Source organism: Pholcus phalangioides, unplaced genomic scaffold (genome assembly GCF_987345545.1).
Source record: "Pholcus phalangioides strain wild (caught in Gottingen) unplaced genomic scaffold, Ppha-v1.0 ptg000004l_1, whole genome shotgun sequence".
NCBI classification, from domain to species: Eukaryota; Metazoa; Arthropoda; class Arachnida; order Araneae; family Pholcidae; genus Pholcus; species Pholcus phalangioides.
Genome location: NW_028301597.1, coordinates 23,760,385 through 23,780,847, shown reverse-complemented (window position 1 = coordinate 23,780,847; position 20,463 = coordinate 23,760,385). Strand labels below are relative to the sequence as shown.

The 20,463-nt window shown below is 36.9% G+C and overlaps 1 protein-coding gene across 1 annotated transcript in view; it reads right to left on the bottom strand.

Moving 5' to 3' along the window:
• The window catches only part of LOC149086942 (LIM/homeobox protein Lhx9-like), a 32,293-nt gene extending 17,232 nt beyond the window's left edge, over positions 1–15,061 (bottom strand). The window contains exon 1 of the mRNA XM_089231150.1: positions 14,548–15,061. The gene's annotated coding sequence lies outside the window, so the exon portion shown is untranslated. The remainder of the gene's footprint in view (positions 1–14,547) is intronic.
• Positions 15,062–20,463: the final 5,402 nt, after the last annotated feature.

Here is a 20,463-nt window from a genome sequence, read left to right as displayed (position 1 = left end):
GATTATAAATTCCTTTGTATGTGCGTATTTTCAATCGTCGCTGTTTTTGTGTGCGATTTGGACGGATATTTTTGTTTAAATATGTATATATGTAAATGTTTTTAGTCAGAATTTTTCACAGAAAATTTATTACAGTCATTAGAAACAATCATTTTTAGATTGAAAAATAATTTAACTATTAGTAATTTGTACGAAATTAATGAAAAATATTTCAGTACTTATTAACAACGCTTCACAAAATCCATCAACTATAATTAAAAACATTTAAACTTTTTTGAAATTGATAAAAACATCTTAAAAAATTCCCTGTTTTTTTTTAAGATAATTAACAATTATTCTAAAATTAATTAACAATTATTCTAAAATTAATTGACAATTTTCAAAGTGAATTGACAATTTTCAAAGTGAATTGACAATTTTCAAAGTTAATTGACAATTTTCAAAGTTAATTGACAATTTTCAAAATTAATTGACAGTTTCAAAAATTAATTTACAATTAATTTATTAAAACGTATTCAAAAATTAATTTACAATTAATTTCACAAACAATCCTTCAGAATTCATTGGGAGCGCTTCACAAAGTCCATCAACAATATTTCGAAATTCATTAAATCATATTCGAAAATTTATTAAAACGTATTCAAAAATTTATTAAAACGTATTCAAAAATTTATTAAAACGTATTCAAAAATTTATTAAAACGTATTCAAAAATTTATTAAAACGTATTCAAAAATTTATTAAAACATATTCGATAAATAATTTTCGAAAATTCATCCTCTTTTTCAGAAAATAAATAATATATAATAATATATAAATAATTATTCCAAAATTGATTGAACATTTTCAAAAATTATTGAAATAATGCGCTTATTATTTGCCATACATTTTAATGGGATGATTTATCTTAATCAGTATAATATTTACTAAAAGCTTTAAAATCGTTTCTTGGGTTATTCTTCTGTTTTACGCTCTATGTTCCATATAGTATTCTAAGATAAGCTGGAGAATAGATTTTGAAACCTGAATTCATACTTGAAGAAAACTTGAAAATTTAATTGATTACCAGAAAGAATAAAACCGCAAAATAAATTTGATTATCACTAGGGATTAGATTTTTTTTTGTACTTGAGTGACTTCAATTTCCGTGAGAGTCTAAATATTAATTTAGCATAAATCAGCATTCCCAATTATTCCTTGTAAAATCTTATATTACAGTATTTGAAGGAATTATTGAGATAACTGAAATTTTACTAAATATATTTTTTGAGCATTCAGACTTAAAAAATTCAAGATATTTTTTCAAACATAATTATTGGAATTACTAGAGCTGTATTACTTTGCGGAAATGAAAACAAAATCATAATTTTCCAAAGACTTATGACTGGATAGGTCATATGAGCTTTATTATATAAATATGCAAACATGCACAAATGCAAATCTGCGGAATAAGCAAATCTGTACTGAAAAACGATATACACCAAAAGATGCTGAAATATGTACCGAAAATCCGAAAGTATGCACAAAAGAAAAACCTAAAAATTCCAAAATTTGTATTAAAAGTGAGAAAATATGCCCTGCAAAAAAAATCTAAACAGCCTTCAGATATGGCCGGTCCACTGTAGCAAAACAAAGAATTGCTTAGAATTGAGTCGTCCAAAATTCAGCTCACCACATTTATCAAACTATGTATTATTTAAAATATCGAATTTTTTGTTCTTACATTGATGAGATTCAACCCCAAAAATATATATTTTTTTAATTTCGATAGCATTAAGGCTAAAATTCACTAAAATGTGAGATTCTCCGGGAAACGAAAATGTAGTAACTACAATTCATTGTTATTTCCTTATAAAGTAACTAGCTGTTACATGCGGCTTCCCTCGCGTGTATTTGGTAATCTGAAAACTACTCGGCGATGGTCCCCCCATATAACATTTGAGCCCCCCAGGACCCCCTTGTGGAATGAATTTTCAGAAATGCTGTTGTAGTGTGGGTATCTACATTATAAAGTACAATACTGACTAAATTTCTTATTCATTTCTTAAGCGATTTCGGCTCAGCGATACCTGAACAACCCCCCCCCCCCACTCCTTAGGGGCTTGGATTTTGAAAAATTCCTCAGTGTGTCTCTACACACAGGGCCGTCATTTCAACTTTTTCCGGGGGGGGGGGGAGCAAAGCACATGTACTCAATGTATGTATATATATATTTCTATATACCATATATGTATATACAATTTTTAGTGTATTTTCAAAAGCCAGGGGGAAAGCCCCCCTAAATGACGGGCCTGTCTCTACATACAAATATTAAAATACTGACGAAATTTCATATTTATATCATGAATATAGCTTCAGCGGTTTCGGTTCAGCGGTGAATGAATCAGTCAGTCAGGACATGTTATTATATATATATAAATCGGTTCGTCTTGAATTAAGTTAGAAAATACAAACGACATCTCAAACATTTCAATAGCAACTCTGTCTAATGAAAATGAAACGAGATCATTTTTTAAATCCGACATCTAGAGTGTCAGCTTGAGTAAAGGATACCTGCTAAAGCGCGCGCTACAGGCATCTTTAGTAATTCACTAAATTCATCTCCCTCTCTCTAAATTTTGTTTATTTTTTATGTAAGAAGCAAACATTAAATTACCCATCATTGTTCATGCGTGGAAAAACAAAACAAAACCAATAAACGAAATTCATTTGAAAATTTGTAAAAAATACGGTTAAGCTTTCGCGTAAAACTTCAAAAACACGACTTATTTTGAAAATTCTTAAATTTTATACATTTGGATGCATTAATACTGAAAAGGCTAAAATATGCAGATACATGTGAGCGCACGCATTTGCATTCTTTTTGGGCTCTACTTATGACTGATTTCACAAATCTAAATTTAATAAGAAAAATTTCAAGCTGATAATTATGAATTTTCTTTCTTTTGCAATTAAAATTTATGTACGTATATAAGTATTTTGAGAGTAGCCTATCTTACTTTTATTAATATTGCTTTAGCTAAGGAAAACTTGAGAAATGTTGCAGACAATGATTTTCCCCATCAGATATTAAGAAACTTTTTTCTTTGAAAATGAAACACGGTTTTCAGTATAAGTGTACATTCCGCAACGATAAAACCGAATTTAATCCTTCCCAATGAAACTTCATTAACCTTTTACAGTGAGTTTGAAGATATAAATCAATGAAGAAAAAAAATTCCTGTATAGTTTCTGGACTTCGTCCATAGAAACAACATTAAAATTAAAAACGAAAATAAATTCCATTCTTCTGGTAGGATTATTTATTATAATATGTAAATTTTATATTATTTTTTGAATTAAGTTATTTAGAAAAATTAAATTTATGGCATAAGTGCTGAAATGAATTAATTGTATGTTTTGTAAATTAAGTTTGAAATCTCACACCTTCAGAAGGGGGAAAAAAAATCAAGTGCCTTTTCATGAAGGACCAACATATTTTTCTAATTCAGCGGTTCTCAACCGGTGCTCCGAGTGAACTTCCCAGAGGCTCCGCGGCCACTTGGGGATAGTAAAATAAATCAATAAATTTGATATACAAACAAAAAAAAGAGGTCTAGAGGGTACCGCCATATAAATAATATACTAAAAGGAGCTCCTCGTGTTAAACAGGGCACCGCCATAGAAACTTATATAATGAAAAGGGTGTTCCGCGAGTCAGAAAAGTTTGAGAACCGCTGTTCTAATTCATAAAACCAATCATACATTGGCCGTTGAAAGGTTAAATGCTGGTTAAATAAGGCAATTATGATGGCCATAAACTGATATATCCAAAAAAAATTATCCAATTCATAGATTAAAATCAAAATTATTAGAAGCCAATCAAAATTATTTGATTGGCTTCAACCACACGTTGTAAATAGAAATTTCATATCAAACATAGCTATCGAAAACTATTATTATTGTGAATATTAGATATATTCTGCCTAAATAACCCTTTAAGCACCGTAAATGCGCAATGCAATATACTTTTATAACTTCTTGAAAAAGACTCAGTGTGTGGATGTGGAATAAAATATTAAAAAATGGCACAAGAAGCCCATTCTGAATAGTAGGTAATAGTGAGTTTCTCGTGGTAGGAAAGAGTAGATGACACACGTAGAGAGGTTGCGAGCACCTAAAGTAGAATCATTACATCATTTCGACTGACAAAGTACAAGCCTTTGAGGAACAATAACCTTTTGTCTAATGCCGCTCGATACTCTTTATACCCTTGTTTCTTCTCACACCGTCTTGTTTTTCTTTTTAGGGTTCCTAAAGTGTTATTACTCGGATCGGATCGGGCTCAGACTTTTACAATCGACCGTCTCAAAGAGAACTTTTCTTCGTCGTTTTTACTGTTATTATTATTGTTATTATCTTTCTCTGACGCGAGAAGTAACATAAATTAGAGGAAACGAAGGTCGAACCCATTTTCGAACAAGTCTCGAAACTTCCATACAACGTATTATACGCTTGCTATAGAATTCAAGGAGTGGGGGGGGGGGGGGGACATACGCAGTTAATATGTAAAATAATGCCAGTTGATACTTTTGACTTTATTTTGAAGCTGTTCAATACGAAAATACGCCTGTACTATCTCATAAGTTCTGAAACAGACTTATTTGCCGAAATTTGTTAGAAAACAATAATGAAATCGACTGATTCATCATGAAATTCTAATTCGAAAGAAACTGACGGAATTGAATATACATTCTAGTGATCCGCGGGTCATGATTATAACACTTGAGCATTTTATCACAGTTAAAAATTGTGTTTCGTGATCGTTGGGACACGTCGGGACAATTTATTCTGCAGGAAGGGTTTTTTTAACGACAAGCTCCAAGCTATAATCTATAAACATTTATTTTATGGAAGATAATGGCGTTAAAATGTACAAATACATATCGTCAGCACCAGCAAAACTGCACGAAGCTCTACGCGATGTAATGAAATAATTATTCATTAAAAAGGAAGAAAAATCAGTGAACTAAATTTATGAAGATAGAATTATCTAAAGAAACCTTCGGCCACCTAGATCTCTCTAGATGTTTCCTCTGCAAACATCTTTCTTTGCGACCTATCGAAGGACAAAATGTGAATAAGAAAAAAAACACCCCCCACATATAATCGACCAATTCCAAAACTGCGCATTTTGAAAAGAAAAAAAAAAGTCTCAATGTGGTCAAACACTGAGGAAACAAAAGACTCCTTGTCAAAAATACATCCTGCAGAAAGCTGCTGAGGGTTCTCAGCAGCCTCGTATGAGCCCCTCAATGGTACACATACCTTTTAAAAACCATTGCTACAAGAGAATCAAAGCGATGAGGCTCAACATTTCAGAATTTAGAGAAAAAAGTATGCCTGGATGTGGAAAAAGAACCCATACCTGAAAGTAAGTGCGTATAAATTTTTATTCCATAATCTCAATAACATTTCTTATACATAATAGTTTGGAGCCTATAGCTACATACTTCAAAAGACGGCCTCGAGGTAGAAGTGTCTGCAGCCCACCTTTTTTAGACCCGTGAGCTGGTACACAAGTAATATTGTTTCAAAAAAATGAGAATGAAGAAATGTTGTAGAAAAACGAAGGCCGTATCACGATGAGAAGATAGTTTCGGGCTGAGGAGCAGCAGTCTTTCTGGTCAGGGGTGACTTGATAAGGTCGGGGGAGGTGAGTAATCTCTTCCAGAGAAATTCAGAATCACTCACCCTCAAAAGGCATTTTCAATTAACGAAAATTGATTAAGATGGCGAAAAGATAACCAAAGATTTGTCTAAGGGGGCTTGGGTCCATTTTGTAGGGGCCATGGCAAGCATACACCGAGATGCTATTACCGAAAAAGAAAAATTTTATTCTTACATGAAATGTGTCCTCTAACGTAGTTTCTCAGATAGTGGGCGCATCCGCTTTTATTTCACCTGCACAAACCTGTTGTCTCTCTGCGGACAGAATTTTGATATTTCGTTATCTGTGCGTAATGAAAAAATAACATGCTATCTTATACACTATAGGAAATTTTTCTCTGCTCAGCAAAAAACTAGCTTACAAGGAAGCATTTTCAGTCAATCTCAGGCTCTAAACGTCCATCTTTATGAACTTATTGAAGTAAACTTCTTTAGCGCATAAGAGAAAATATATATTGAAAGCCATAAAAATAATTGCTGCCCTGAAGACGACGTCTGAAGCCAGACGTTGTGGGAGGCAGCCTTAAGAAAATAAATAATGTTGGGGGGTTAGTTTGGACGTTTTGTGTCGGACAAAGTTCATTACCTCACCCGTGACGCCGCTGGCATCGTAGAACGTCCCCTTGGGTTGGGCGATGCACATACAGTTTGGAAGAAAAGAAGATTGAGTTAGGGTGGAGTGGGAAGGGGCGTGTGTGTTCCCACACTATTGCCGCAGCCTAGGGGTTGAACAACCTGAAGTATCACTTTTATCACACAGATATTTTTTACCATTGAAAAAATGGTACCTTTCTCACTTTTGTTCATAAGCAATATAATCGGGTAAAAATAATTTTATCAATAAAAATATGCTTTCTGGAAAATATTGAAAATAAGTATACAGTGAGTACAATATTTACATATGAGAAACATCAATGAACTGGAACCACTTTTGTCACCTATCAATTAAAACTGGCATAGTTCATCGATTGAAATTGGTGACCGTTTCTGATTAGTGTGTTGCATAGAAGTCAATAAAGTATGATATCAATATATATTTTATGAGCAACAATATTTATATCAAATTATAACATTTGCTTTAAAATTTCAACAGTTGTTATTTTTGTGAGGTAAATTAACATCAGTAAAATGCGTAGCGTATAATAATTTTGGTTTTTATTTTTTGATTATAATTAGAATTCAGCCCATTTTACTAATGTTAATTTACCATTTACAAATAACAACTGTTAAAATTTTGAACGAAAAACGTGACAATTTAATAAATATTATTACTTGTAAAATATTTATTAATATTATATTTGATGACTTTTTCCCAACAATTGCAATCGAACAATTATACCAGTTTTATTTGATAGGTGGCAGAATTGGTATCAATTCAACATATTATTACATATATTGCTCATATGTAATAATAATACTTTACTACATACAGTCGGATCTCATTACAACGAACTCCAAGAGACCGGATAAATCACTTCGTTATAACGAAATTTCGTTATAAAAGAATTCCAGATTTTTACATTGTTCCTATGTAAACTTTTCTGGAGGATTAAGAAAGTTTTCGTTAAAACAAGATTTTTGCTGTAACGGTATTCGTCGAAACGAAAAGTGCAAGGGCACATTTTTACCCGTTTATTCTTTATGGACAAAAGTAAGGGACGTTTAGAACCTGAGAATGCTTCCCTGTACAACTAATTGTTTTGCTGACCAGAAAAATTTCCTGTATTGTATAAGGTAGCTTGCTATTTTGTCATTTCGCACAGATATCGAAATTCTGTGCTCAGAGAAATAAGTCAGTGCAGGTGAAATAATAGAAAATGTGCTTCCTCTATCAGGAAAAACAAGTATCTCTCGCATAACCACCGTAGATTCTTTTTAAACCACTAAAATGTACATTTTTATTCAGCTCAGCTGAATTTTAAGCAGGCTAATGTTTAATGTTTTTATATATTTAAAAAAAAAGTGCCCACAAAAAGCATCGTTTTTATAACTTATAGTTTACTCATGAAACCAAGAATGGCATTCATGAACTTCTGGAGCTTCTGGTGCAAAAATTTGAAGTTAAAAGAAAAATTAATATATAGCTGTTTCTAAGTTATTGAGTGATCCAAGAGGGTCTGATTTTTTTTAAAGACACTTTCTCTTTAAAATTCAAAACAAAGAACGGCTTTGCGAGTAAGAGAAACAAGAAAGTTTTCTTCTTTGAAAACTCTTCGGGTTCCGGGATTTTGATCATGAGGAACCCAAAAAAAAAAAGCCGTCACTGAACCGCGGCGTTCAGCGGAACACCAGTTGGAAACCCATGGGTATAGAAGTTCAGATTACACTGGTCCACGGCTCCTCAGTTCAAGTCCATCATCGGAATTATTCATTGCTAATAGAAAAGTGAATGCAACGTTTGAAACCATTCTGTGAATTTACTTAAATTTTCGAATCAGATTTTCCTCTATTAAGGAGACAAACGCAGTTACTTGACATAAAGAGGGACATCGTTTCAGTTTTACAAAAAATAAGGAGAGCAAGAGACACAGGAGACCGTGGGAAACACTGTGAGAAGTTTTCTTTTAAGCTGTCGGATCTTTTTGTTTTTGTTCGTCCTGTTCACGACGTTTCTTCGATCTGATAACTTGTCTGTCTCGAAACTCTCTGATACGTCGCTCGAAGAGTTAGTTACAAGAACAGAATAAAAAAAAAGAAGAAAGAACGAAGCTTTTTGTGTCCCCTTTCAACATCTTTCTAATCTTTGTTTGAGAGAGAGAGACCCATTTCACTAACCGTATTTAGGTCTCCTCTTATTCCGTAGTGCAGTGTATAGGCTTCACGCATTGTGAGTGCAGAGTGATTTTTTGAGCCTCGAAGATGTGAAATCACTCTGACAACCTAATTTTTTTGTAAACGTAGTCTACGATTAATAGCAGAGAAAGCACGAAGTTAATGCGTTGATTAGATTATTTCAGCGTAATTATAGAGGGATGCTTCAACTGAGCCTCAAGGCTGGGAACTTCGGCAGGCCGCACAGGTCAGGATTTTTCCACGGGCCACTCTATTCAAAATTTTTAGCGTAAAAAAAAGAATAGATTGATCCCATTATTCCCCGGACTGCAGTCTTTTCCATGTCGGAATGATGTTGGGGGAATCCTGGTTCTCGGTTAATACAGGGGGCTAAAAGAAAAAACCCGTGCCCCCAAAAGAAGCCCTAGATCAAAAAGTTTAAGAAAGACTGCTCAACTTCTATGTGGCCGCAGGTTGAGAAGTTTTTGTCCTCCTTGCGGACCTGGGCTATGGAGGCCCACACGTGAAAACCAATTTGAACAGGAGCCGTGACAGGTAATTAATTAAGGCCACAGAGACCTGGGGGGAGGAACAAATGAAAATGAAAAGAAATCAAACTTTCAAGTTAAAATGCTGTGAAAAAAGCATTACTCCTATTAGAATCCAGCGGAACTGCTCATAGAACAAGGGGGTCGTCTTGACGCATGCTTAGGGGCCCTCATGTTCATAGAAACCCTATGTATGAGATCTGTGGTACTATGATTTTCAATGTAAATATATATATGTTTTTACTTCCAACCAAGTAACTAAGTATTCGGCCTAGATTCTAGGCCCTACTGTATATTAGCCCTAGAATATTACTCTGCCAGGGGAGACCGATGATTTTCAGAGACTACGTGGGTCTTCTCATACGGGAAGCTCATCGAACTCTAGATCCAAGGTCCGGAAATCGATCAAATTAATTGAGTGCAAGGGTTCCGCTTCTTTATGACAGGAAGAGCCCTAATAATACTGAGCTGGGCAAAAAAAGGGGTCATGGACGAAAAAGTTAAAGAAAGACTGCTCTAGAGACCCTTCACCAATCTGAACGTACCAACTTAGCAATTCACATAGTTACTCTCAATCATTATCATAAGTCTTAACGCACCTGAAGGATCTAAGACACGTAGGTAGTGCCGTCTTAATGCATAGGCTAACCCGGGCGCGGTCTGGGGGCTTCAAGTGTGGAGATACTCATGAAAATAAGATCCGGTTAAGGTATTCGAGAACAGCCAGCTTCGAAACTGGTGAGTGGGGCACTAGTGAAAAATCACTTCACCCGGGGGGGGGGGGATCATCATGCTTTTGAGACGGCCCTGCGTAACGCAGGGTGTTTCAACTGCATCATCGAGCCCCGGTAACAGTTATGTTTTAGAGCCTCTATTTGGCTGGAAGCACTTCTTGATTTGCGTTTTTACATGTATAGACTACCAATTACTCTAGAAAATCGTAATAATATCTGATCATCACGGAGGCTTCCTACAAACAGTTCCAACGACCGTAAGGGGCCGTTCAAGTATTACGTCATCATCGATGGGGGGGGGGGGGTTCCGATTTGCTGACTTTTGATGACAAGGGGGGGGTTTGGATAATGCTTGCGTCATCAACTATCCTTTATGAAAATATGAGTTGGATTAAAAGGGGCAGAGCTGATGACGAAATTTCGCTGACAACGGGGGGAGGGGGGGAGGGGGTCAGCGTTTTGCTGACGGGGGGAGGGGGTCAAAAATGGCTAAAAATTTGCTTACGTAATACTTGAACGGCCCCTAACCGAATGTTCCCAGTCGTTAAGACGTCTCTACTTACTATTATTTCGTATTAATTCCAAATACGGTAATGATAATTTATATTCCTGTTCTTATTTACAGTTTTTGAAACGACTCAATGTGATGAATGTGAGTTTATCTACGCTATTTTTCGTGTCACCACCCATTCCCCTGGTGGTGAAAGTCTGAACTATTATTCAGACTTCATCTACGAATAAAAACCACCACCGCTTCTTAAAAACCGGAAAGAGCACATTATACATAAACACCTTATATATATATATATTATTTTTTTTTTAACTTGAGGGTTCCTATATCTATCAGTAGGACTAAGTAAACAAGATGAGAGATGGAGGGAGAAGAGAGACTCACTCTCTCTAGTCTCTAAGTCTTGAAGCCAATTTCAGGGCCAGAATGAATGTGGCTTCGTGTCGTCAGTATTAGGCGGCCTTTTTCTTTTTTTTTTTTAAACAGTGTATTTCTCTAAAAAAGTCTCGCTATCTCTATACTATATCCTAACATCCCTCCTTTCGGGTTCGCGTTTCTAGCGGGAGTTTATCGCTCACTTACCACCCGATAATCGGGTGATAAGCTTCTAGTGAAACGAACGAACTGTTATGTCAGGAATGACGCTATTCCGGCGGACACTGGCTTTAAAATACACATAATACTGGAGAGAAAAAAACACTTTTTCTTTTCTACTTTTTTTTTTTTTGCACATTTTCTGACAGTACGCGGGTTCATGAGAAAAGGAAAAAAAAAATAAGAGAGTAATATCTTATACGTGTTCTGCTTTCTAAGATACTGAACGGTAAATTTTGCTGATCATAAATCATGTGCAACATTTTCTTGTTTTCCTGGAAATACAATTTTTATGTTTCACGTTATTATCTCTATGTCTTTTTCGTGTGTGTGATATTACCTTAAGTTGTTATTTTTTTCCAGAATCGTAAAAATTCACGCTAATGTGAGAATTTATGTAGTCAAAAATTCGAGTATATTTTGTGTGTTTGGTCACATGTGCTGTTTGCATTTTCAAACGTGGTAAAACATTCATTGAAAATATCATTGTCTCAAGTTTTTTGGTTCGATGCTCATGTGTCCAAAGTTCCTGTTTTGAAGCTGTGTCGTGACTCAGAGATATGACGCGCACACTACAGACTGCACATGCACCTCATAAACATCTCGCAGCAGAATTTCTGGTGAATTGGTGCTTACCGCAAAATTAATGTTTATCAAAAGTAAAAGTGTTTGTTTTGGTGGATACACCATGATGAATAGATACACCATGGTGGGTACTATATATTCCAACATGAATAAATGAAGTCGCATGATCGACCCTTCAACATCACGAAAGTCTTCAGACAGCCAGGAATTTGAATAGTTGAGTGACTTGACGAGCAAAATTAACATCTTAGAATCTTAGATACGGGGGGGTCAAACGTGGAGTCGACTGATCTAATGCATATATGTATAGATGAATTGACATCATCATCATCGTGCCCCCTCCAGCAATAATGACCTTGCCCCCCCCCCCAGACTTCCAAGTCAATCTCCGCCTATGGTAGCCGAGTAACTCACTTCAAGTTACGAATAAAAAATATTTTTATACTACACATACATACTGAGTATTGTGCTTGCTTTATAGCCGAAATTGCTTTCACTCTGCATAGGGCTGCAATGACTGAACTGTACTGCAATATAAAATACTGAACCTAAGTAAGCTATGCTGATTATTTTGTATAAGAGTAACGATATTGTGGAAATGTAGTCGAGAGATAATGAGATCTCTCTCCATTATTTTAAATAGAAACGTTAGCTCCTAATTACAAATTTTTACATGATGCGAGTAACTTTCGGGAAACGAATTAAGCTCGCATCTCAAAGTACCATTGTGATATATACTAATACAAGGAAGGGCACGAACTGCACAAAGTAACATCGGGATTCAATTACGCCCAACACACACTCAGCCCGACATCAAATTCAGGACCGAAAGCGTCAAGAAGCGTTAAATGAAATGATAGCCCACTTTTATTTTGCGATAAGCCATAGATCTTTAACTTTCCTCAGGTCGTGAGCACCGCCGGTCGTGCCTGAAAATCATTAGAAGAACAGCATCCATCACATTAAAAAATCAACAAAATTCTAATCTTCGAATACAACTTGAATGGCTGAAACCATTGAGCACTCCTAGGTGTTTGCGTGAGCACTGTGGTGCTTGTGAGCGACAAATTAGAGACACCTGCTATAAAGGGTACCATTATATACCGCACCAACTCAGTCATCACGTAAGCTGGCTTCTTAGCATGCTTTCTAAGCTGACTGGGAAGCTTGTAACAGTTACCAAACCTAACTAGAAAGTGGCAATTATTATTTACTTGTTTTTTGTGACGAAATCACTTAATTTCCACCATATTCTCTCAAATTATCAATAAATCATGTATCAGACACTAAAATCTGAAAAATTACTATCTATTAATACAATAATTCTGAAAGATAAGCTGATAAGTTTTTATATGAGAGTCCTTTTTTTTTTAAATATTTTCATAAATTATCAATAGAATTTCTTAAGGTAGAATCCACGCAAAGCTCTTATAATCATAAATTTGGTTTCTTCCTTCAATCACATGCTAAGAATTTCGATTTCAATTTACAGCTGAATCAAAACCATTGCAAAAGCGGGAACTCAATACCATTAGTCTAATTGACATGATTGAATAATTGTCTTAATTGGTAAATGATTGAATGTATTTGAGGCAAGGGCACTCGATTTTTCGGATAGTGCGGGCCACTTAAGTAGTGTGAAAAAGTGTGGCAGGCTAATTAAGTAATCTGGAACAGTGACGTTGTAGGTCACTCAAGTGATCTGGCAGTGTGCCACTGGCCACTTGAAAGATGCGGAAGTGCGCCACAAGTCACTTAAGGGATCTGTATTAAATGTATCGGGGACCTCTCATATGATATGGAAATGTACTTCGAGTCACTCAAGAGATCTGCAAATGTTTCGCGAGCCGCTTAAGAGCTCTAGAACTATGTCGATAAACACGTAAGTGATCTGGGAATGCGCCGCGGGAAACTTGTGTGATTTGGAAGTATGCCGCGGGTCACTTGAGTGAACAGGAAATGTGCTACGGACCACTTGAATGATCTGTAAATGTACCGCAAGTCACTCAAGTGATGTGGAAATGTGCCGCGGGTCACTCAGTTGATCTGCTAATAGTTCATTTTTACAAAATTAAGTTTGAGGTCAGGAGCCACACTAGATGACTCCGAGGACCACATTTGGCCCGCGGGCCATGGGTTGACCATATATTATTTAAAGTAAGCATAATGAACTTGTTTGACTGTACAGAGTATATTATTGATATTTCTTTGCTTTTTTTAATCTATACAAGAATCGGCCCCGAAAATTTAAACTACATATAGTCACTGACTAACCCAATACCCTACTTGCAGAGGGTTCCTCATTCCTGCTTTGCCCGGAGCGACCTTCATGTCAAAGTTGGACCCTGAGGATACGTGAAAAATTAGCAATTATTTCGGAAAAACAAATGAATTAATGAAAATTGTAGCTCAACGAATGCAAGAACTTAGTTACTTGAGGTATGAAAAGATAGGGTTACCACCGCTGCATAATAATCTCAGTTCAATATTAGAATTGAGAAACACGACGTGGATATATTCTTCGTATTTCGCAAGTCACTCACTACATTATTGAGATTTCAATAACATTCGACATGGAAAATTTCAATAACATTTCAAATGGAAGTAATTCAGTAACATGCTTTCAAATATCTTACTAAAATGATTAAAATATCGAAAGAAAATACATTTATATATGCTATCTTAAGTTATTTCTGCCGATTCTAAATGCTTTTTGAAAATGTTGGTAACCGAGAATTTTCTCTGGAAGCAATTCACACACATCGTGCCTTTCCGAAACCCGATTTGCGCCCCCCCCCCTTAAAGATCAATCATACGTACACCCCTGCAATATACACGCATTTCCAAGATAAAATCAAACTTCCATATACATGTCTTGCGTTTTATAAGCAAATGCTCGTCAGCAAACACTTGTTAAAAATCTGAATAATCGAAATTAATTCAAGTAATTAATATTTGAGTATTATTCGATTCACACAATAATCAGGAGACGAAGGGTGAGAAAAAATTGCCTATTCAGAAAAAGTGTGTTCGCGGATAGGTCAAGAAATATGGCATTCCCGATCGAAAAATATAGTTCCAAAATTGTATCTTACCTGCAAGATGTTGATTATTTCAGCCTCACTGTTGTCACGTAACGGTGAAAAATAAATGAATGAAATAGATAAGGGAAGATGCTCAAGAGGTGGGGGAAAAATGAGAGGCGCAGTAGCGTTGAGAATCCTTTACTATGAATTTTTCCGATTCACTTGCCGTCCAAAAACGTGTCTTGCTGTTTCGTGCTCGGGGAATACGATGATCATTAACCGGTGCATTTTTTGACCTGTTCAAGGGGAAAGTAAAATAGGGGGGGGGGCAAAAAAAAGATTATATATAGAAAAATAAAGGGTTCTCGCGCTATAGCGAGGTTCGTAGAGGAAAGGTGGGGAGAGCGTAAAATCGCAAAAGTGGTGTCAGATAGCGTGAGAGGATTTATATTCGAGAAGCCCGGGGTTCTCCGAAGGGGCTTTTATCTTTTGCACAGTGGCCGCCGAATTGAATAGCGTAGTGGAATAATATCTATTGCATATGTCTTTGACGCTGTGTGTGTGTGTGTGGGTGGTGTGTCCTCTTGCACCACTCCATCTTTTGTCGGAGTCACGTGTCCGTCGGCTCGAATGGGCGTGTCCGGATAGGGCGTGGTAGGTGAGAGATGGGGTTGTCGAACCAATCGGAAGTGAGATCTATGATGCGGTCATCCAGATGGAGAAGGATGAGGTCCGGGTGTGTGATTGTGCTCTCGGGTTACTATGCAATGATCATCCTTTTCCCCCCCCATCTTTGCTCTTCTTCATCTTCCTGGTTGGTGTTTTATTTTATTTTTTATTTTTTTGTCAACAGTTCTGATAATGTATCGTCAGCTGAGGTGAGATAAAATTAATAAACTAAAGTTTTTATTACAAAAGAGCTGTAATCCTTGTCGATGACGAAAAATGCAAAATGAACATAATTTAATTACAATCGTGGGGGTTATGTTCCGGGGGTAACCGCGAGTACGGAAAATCCGTGAACAACACAAACCATGACCTTATGATATTTTCAGACATTTCGTTTATATTTGCTTTGTGCGGTAGAAGTAGAAGGGGGCCGTCCAGTGATTATCGGCGCTGTTTTCTGAAAGAACATTATTATGCTTATAGTTGATAAGGATTTCGGGCCATCATTTGATGAAAATTGTTTGTTCGGGTTCGAAGACCGTCGTCCATTCGAGTTAGTTCTCAACGTTTCCCCCAACACTAGTGGTCGGCATCATCGGGAGAATTGATAAAACTGGATCGAAGTCATTATTATGTTTGCCGTTTCTTCTTCAGTTCAGTTAATTTGTTAGAATATGGTAATTTCCTACACGCGGTCCCGCCTCTCATGACAGGAACAATAACTAAAATTGGCTAAATTCGATAGAGCCTTCACCGTGTTCACTTTGAAGGAAAGAAAGAGTATGGTAACAAGAGAAGTTTCCTCTTCAAATTTTTCTACATGGGAAAAACGTACCATAGATGGGTTTTTGTCATGAAAACAATCCATTAATAAGCCCTTGGGCTATGTTGCTCATAATGAACTTGTCGACCACTTCTGATCACCATATCGTATCATTTTGGTTTCGATTTCTGAATTGCTGTTAATTAATTCTCCAATTTCTACTATGCCTTCACCTCATTGAACTTTTCTTCATCCACTTGTTTCACTTTCGTAACAATATCTTTCGTAACTATTTCGGCCTCCTCCGTTGAAATGAATGTGCCCATATTGTGACCAAAAGTTCTTCCGATACGAGATGTTCCCATCTTTATAGCTTTCTCAGCTCTAGCAATGACGCTAATGGCATCAGTGAAAATCATCCATGATTTTAAGAAGTTTCATGAAATTGCTCCTTCTTCGAATGGCTGCACAATCATCATACAATGATTTTTATAGTGAGCCATAAATGTTCGTATAACGTCCGAACAAGCAGCTGATTGCTAGATGTGGAGTTAGAAGGCATAGTGAGGACTTAAGCACTAGCAAAAATTTCAGGAAGGGTTTTTTAAAACATTCATATTGAACACGTGCAATTTATATTTTGTTCCGATACGAGAATTAGCCCTGCAACGGTGTTTTCGCAGAAAACTAGAAAGGAGACCGCGAGTACCGGGTGCCGACCGCAGTTTACAGGCTGCCATAGATTATGAGCAGAAGTAAGTGATCTATGACAAATTTCCGGTTGATGGATTACTTTAGGGAAATTCTGAGGTTGATAAACAGTTTTTGCTGAAGAATGTATAGGCGCAAAAAATGCATTAATCTCCAGTGACTACTCTAATCGGTTTCTAGAACTTCAGTGTTTCTTCTAGGTGAAAAGAGTTGCAAAACGCTTCTTTCGTACAGCCTCCTTTAAATGTGCTCATTCATACAACAGCTGATATTGAGCATCCGTAAATCCTTGAAATTCAGTTGATCTGCTCACTATACAAGCTGCCCCAAATTGTCTGCACAGTGGATATCTATTTGCAACCGTTGACTTCAGAGATATACTCTTTTAATCACAAAAACGTTTCAAATGACGTTACCCAAAATGTCTTAAATTTTAATTAATTCCACGGGAGTCATATATACATAACGAAATATAAAAATTAACTTTCTACGTATCTTGTGTTACCATTAGTGAATTTACGAATCAATAAACACCTGGCGCAAAGTTCTAAATCACTTAAGTGGCTTGTTGCACATTCTTACCTCTCTTAATTTACCTGCGGCACATTCTCAGATCCGTTATGTGTCCCACGACAGGTTTTCAAACCAATGAAGTGGCCCGCACTCTTCAAAAGGTTGGGCACCCTTGTTTTATACGAACAGTTTGTATTCAATAGAGACGTTAGCAAAAAAAAACAAAAAACAATTGAATAAGAGAAGAAGACACTACTGCCAATGATATGGTTGAGCAATTTGAAGAAATTTATTATCACGTTAGCAAAACAATACAACTTTACGCATTTACGTGTGTGTGTTCCAAGTGATCTAATGAAAAAAAAAAATGGGGTGAGCCGCAAGTTCTGACGTGAATACGTTTTGTGTGCCTTGAAGCTCGTGTTCAGTACTGACGTAATTGACATGTCATTATCATCGGCTTTGCCTTTGGAATAGCTAACAAACAACATCTGTGTCGTCTATTTTCGTTGTGAACTTCTCGAGATACTGCGGAAAACAATTTGTTACGAATCAAGGCCGCGGGCCTGGTGCCCAGACGGAAAAACATATTGAAGCCGGAGTGATATCATTGGATGCAGTGCATGTGACGATACTATTGTTTTTGACTGGCGTCAGGTACTTCTTGAGATATGAGCGTTTAAAAAATTCCGTCACGCAAACTTTTTGCGAATGCTCCCAGTATCGTCAGGCGATTTGAAAAATAAAAAAAAAAGAAAGATGTATTCAAGCATATCTCATTGAACAATTATTGAATGTCTAACCGGTCGTGATTCAAGTCAAAAAAAATCTCTCTTAGAAAGATTTACATTGAAACAAACACCTTTAGAGGGAGTGAAACATCCAACTGAATTTTATTAATTAATCTATTAACTAATAATTCATCGCCAGAAAATTCACCAACTAACAATTCTCTGACAACAGTTCGACGCGAGTCAGTGAGCCAGTAAGTGAGCGAGAAATGACTGAGTGAGTGAATCAGTAAATGATTCAGTAGTTGGTGAGTGAGTGACAGAGTGGGTTAATGTTGGTGAGTGAGCAAACTAGTAAATGGGTGACCTAGAGATCAAGTGCGTGACCGACCTACTGAGAGCCGTGATCAAGTGACATAGTGAGTGAGCTATGAAATAAGTGAGTGACCTGGCGAACAAGTGAGTGACCAAGAAAGTAAATGGGTGACAAAGTGAGTGAGTGGTATAATGAGCGACCTGTGAGTGATATAATGAACCACCTATAGTGAGCAAGTGACAGAGGGTACGACCTCGTGGGTGAGTGATAGAATGAGCTACCTAGTTATTGAGTGAGTGAGTGAGTGAGTGAGTGAGAGCGAGCTAGCTCTGGTGACCGGCCGGTTTCATTCATTTGTTCACTTGTTCACTCGATCACTCATGTCGAAATCATGTCGGTGAATTTTCCCAACGATGAATTTTCCATTCGGTGAATTGCATGGTGGTGAATTTTCCGGACACGCAAATAAATATAAACGATGGTAGTAGTGACGACTTGGATTTGGAAAATTTATCAAGAACAGCATAAATCTGGTGGTGCACTATGATAATGTCTGCCTCCTGACATTTATGTTTTTAATGCATTTTCTGAGTATCAAAAATGCTAAAACATTTTGAAAATTCCAAAAAATGAAAACTCGTTTCTGAAAGGATTATTTTTCCCAAAATTGTGCCGCAATTCACTCAAGTGATATGTCCCCACGGGCCACTTCACTAATCTGGAAACACGCCGTGGGTCACTCACGTCACTCACTTCTGGAAACGTGCCACAGGCCACTTCATTTTTACAAAATTAGGTTTGATGTCACGGACCACGTTTATCCCGCTAGTTGAGCATGTATTGGTTAAACTATTTTGGATAGCCACGGATAAACGCTGAGTAGGTTGATGGGGAGACGAGAAGATCACAAAAGTTTGAGAATCACTGGGATAGGAGATTGCATTTCATCATATACAAGGCTACATACAACATGCAAAATGCCCAACAAGTTGGCTGAAGAAAAATATATCAACACTCATCAAATATTCAGATTTCAGTACACTAAATTTCACTGAACTAAAACAACAACGTTTTTTTTCATCTCTCACGCAACAATAATCTCTTGAAAAATCAACGATTGTGAATGACACGAGGAGGCTCCAGACAGTTTTCTTCTTCTTACTGGTAGTAACAGACTTGCCGACAGGACATCTAGACGTTCCTTTTTTTCAACAGAAGGATAAGCGAATATCATCAGGAGGAGGTGAAGGAGCAGATAAAAAAAACAGATAATATATTTTGTACGAGCATATGAGACAGAAACCTAGTACATACACACACACACCGTTGACTCTCTCTCTTATATCCATTTTCTACTATTTTTTCCTTATTCTTAGCAAAAAAAATTCTCTCATACACACACATACAGAATGTCTTTTTACTCTAAGTCCTGTAAAGATTTTCATTCCCCGCTGTCACAACATTGCCGTACATCTTACCTTTAGACCCCCACATCACGTCTCTCTTATATAGTCTTTGAGGCCCTCTCCCCCACGCCCTTCATGCCTAAGGGACTTTAGACTCGAAGACTACTTGATAGTGGGAGACAGACCTTACTTTTTAAGACATTTTTTCTTTCGCGTGTGCGTGGATGGTATAGAAGGAACCATGACAGACACCTTTCTCTTTTCCTAGTCTTTAAAAGTCGGCACACTCTCTTTCTCTCTCCGCGATCTCCTGACCCCTCGTGTTTCACCTTAAGGCTTCTGCTTTCTTAACTTTTCACCCCCGTGACCATGTTTATTGTGTCGAATTATTGCCTGTTCCAGTGGAGTGTGTTTTAGTGGCAGTCGTTGTGTCACCAGCGCGAATAAGCGGCAGGTACCTCTCTCTGGTCTCAGCTGGATAACCGTGTCCTAATACGTGCCGTGGTAAGTAGGGATGGCGCAGCGTGATGTCCTAAGAACTTTTTTTTGATGGCGTTCTGAATCTTCTCGAACAGAGGAAACAGAAATCCAGTATTCAGTAAAATAGACACGCACGCATAAGAAGAGAAAAAGCATACAAGGTAGGAAAAAAAAAATGTATGTTAGTGTATGGGATCATCGAAATTTACGCGTTGTCGGAATGGCCCATAGCTGTCACTGCGATGGAGATGGTCGATGCTGGATGACGGAAAGCCTGCGCTATAAGTTGAGAAAAATACTCTATGGCCGTTAAATCAATCAAGTTTTTGTGCTTCAAAGAGACAGGTTTTTGTGGTTTCGGACCATTCCGAACACTAGCCACGACTTAAAACCTGA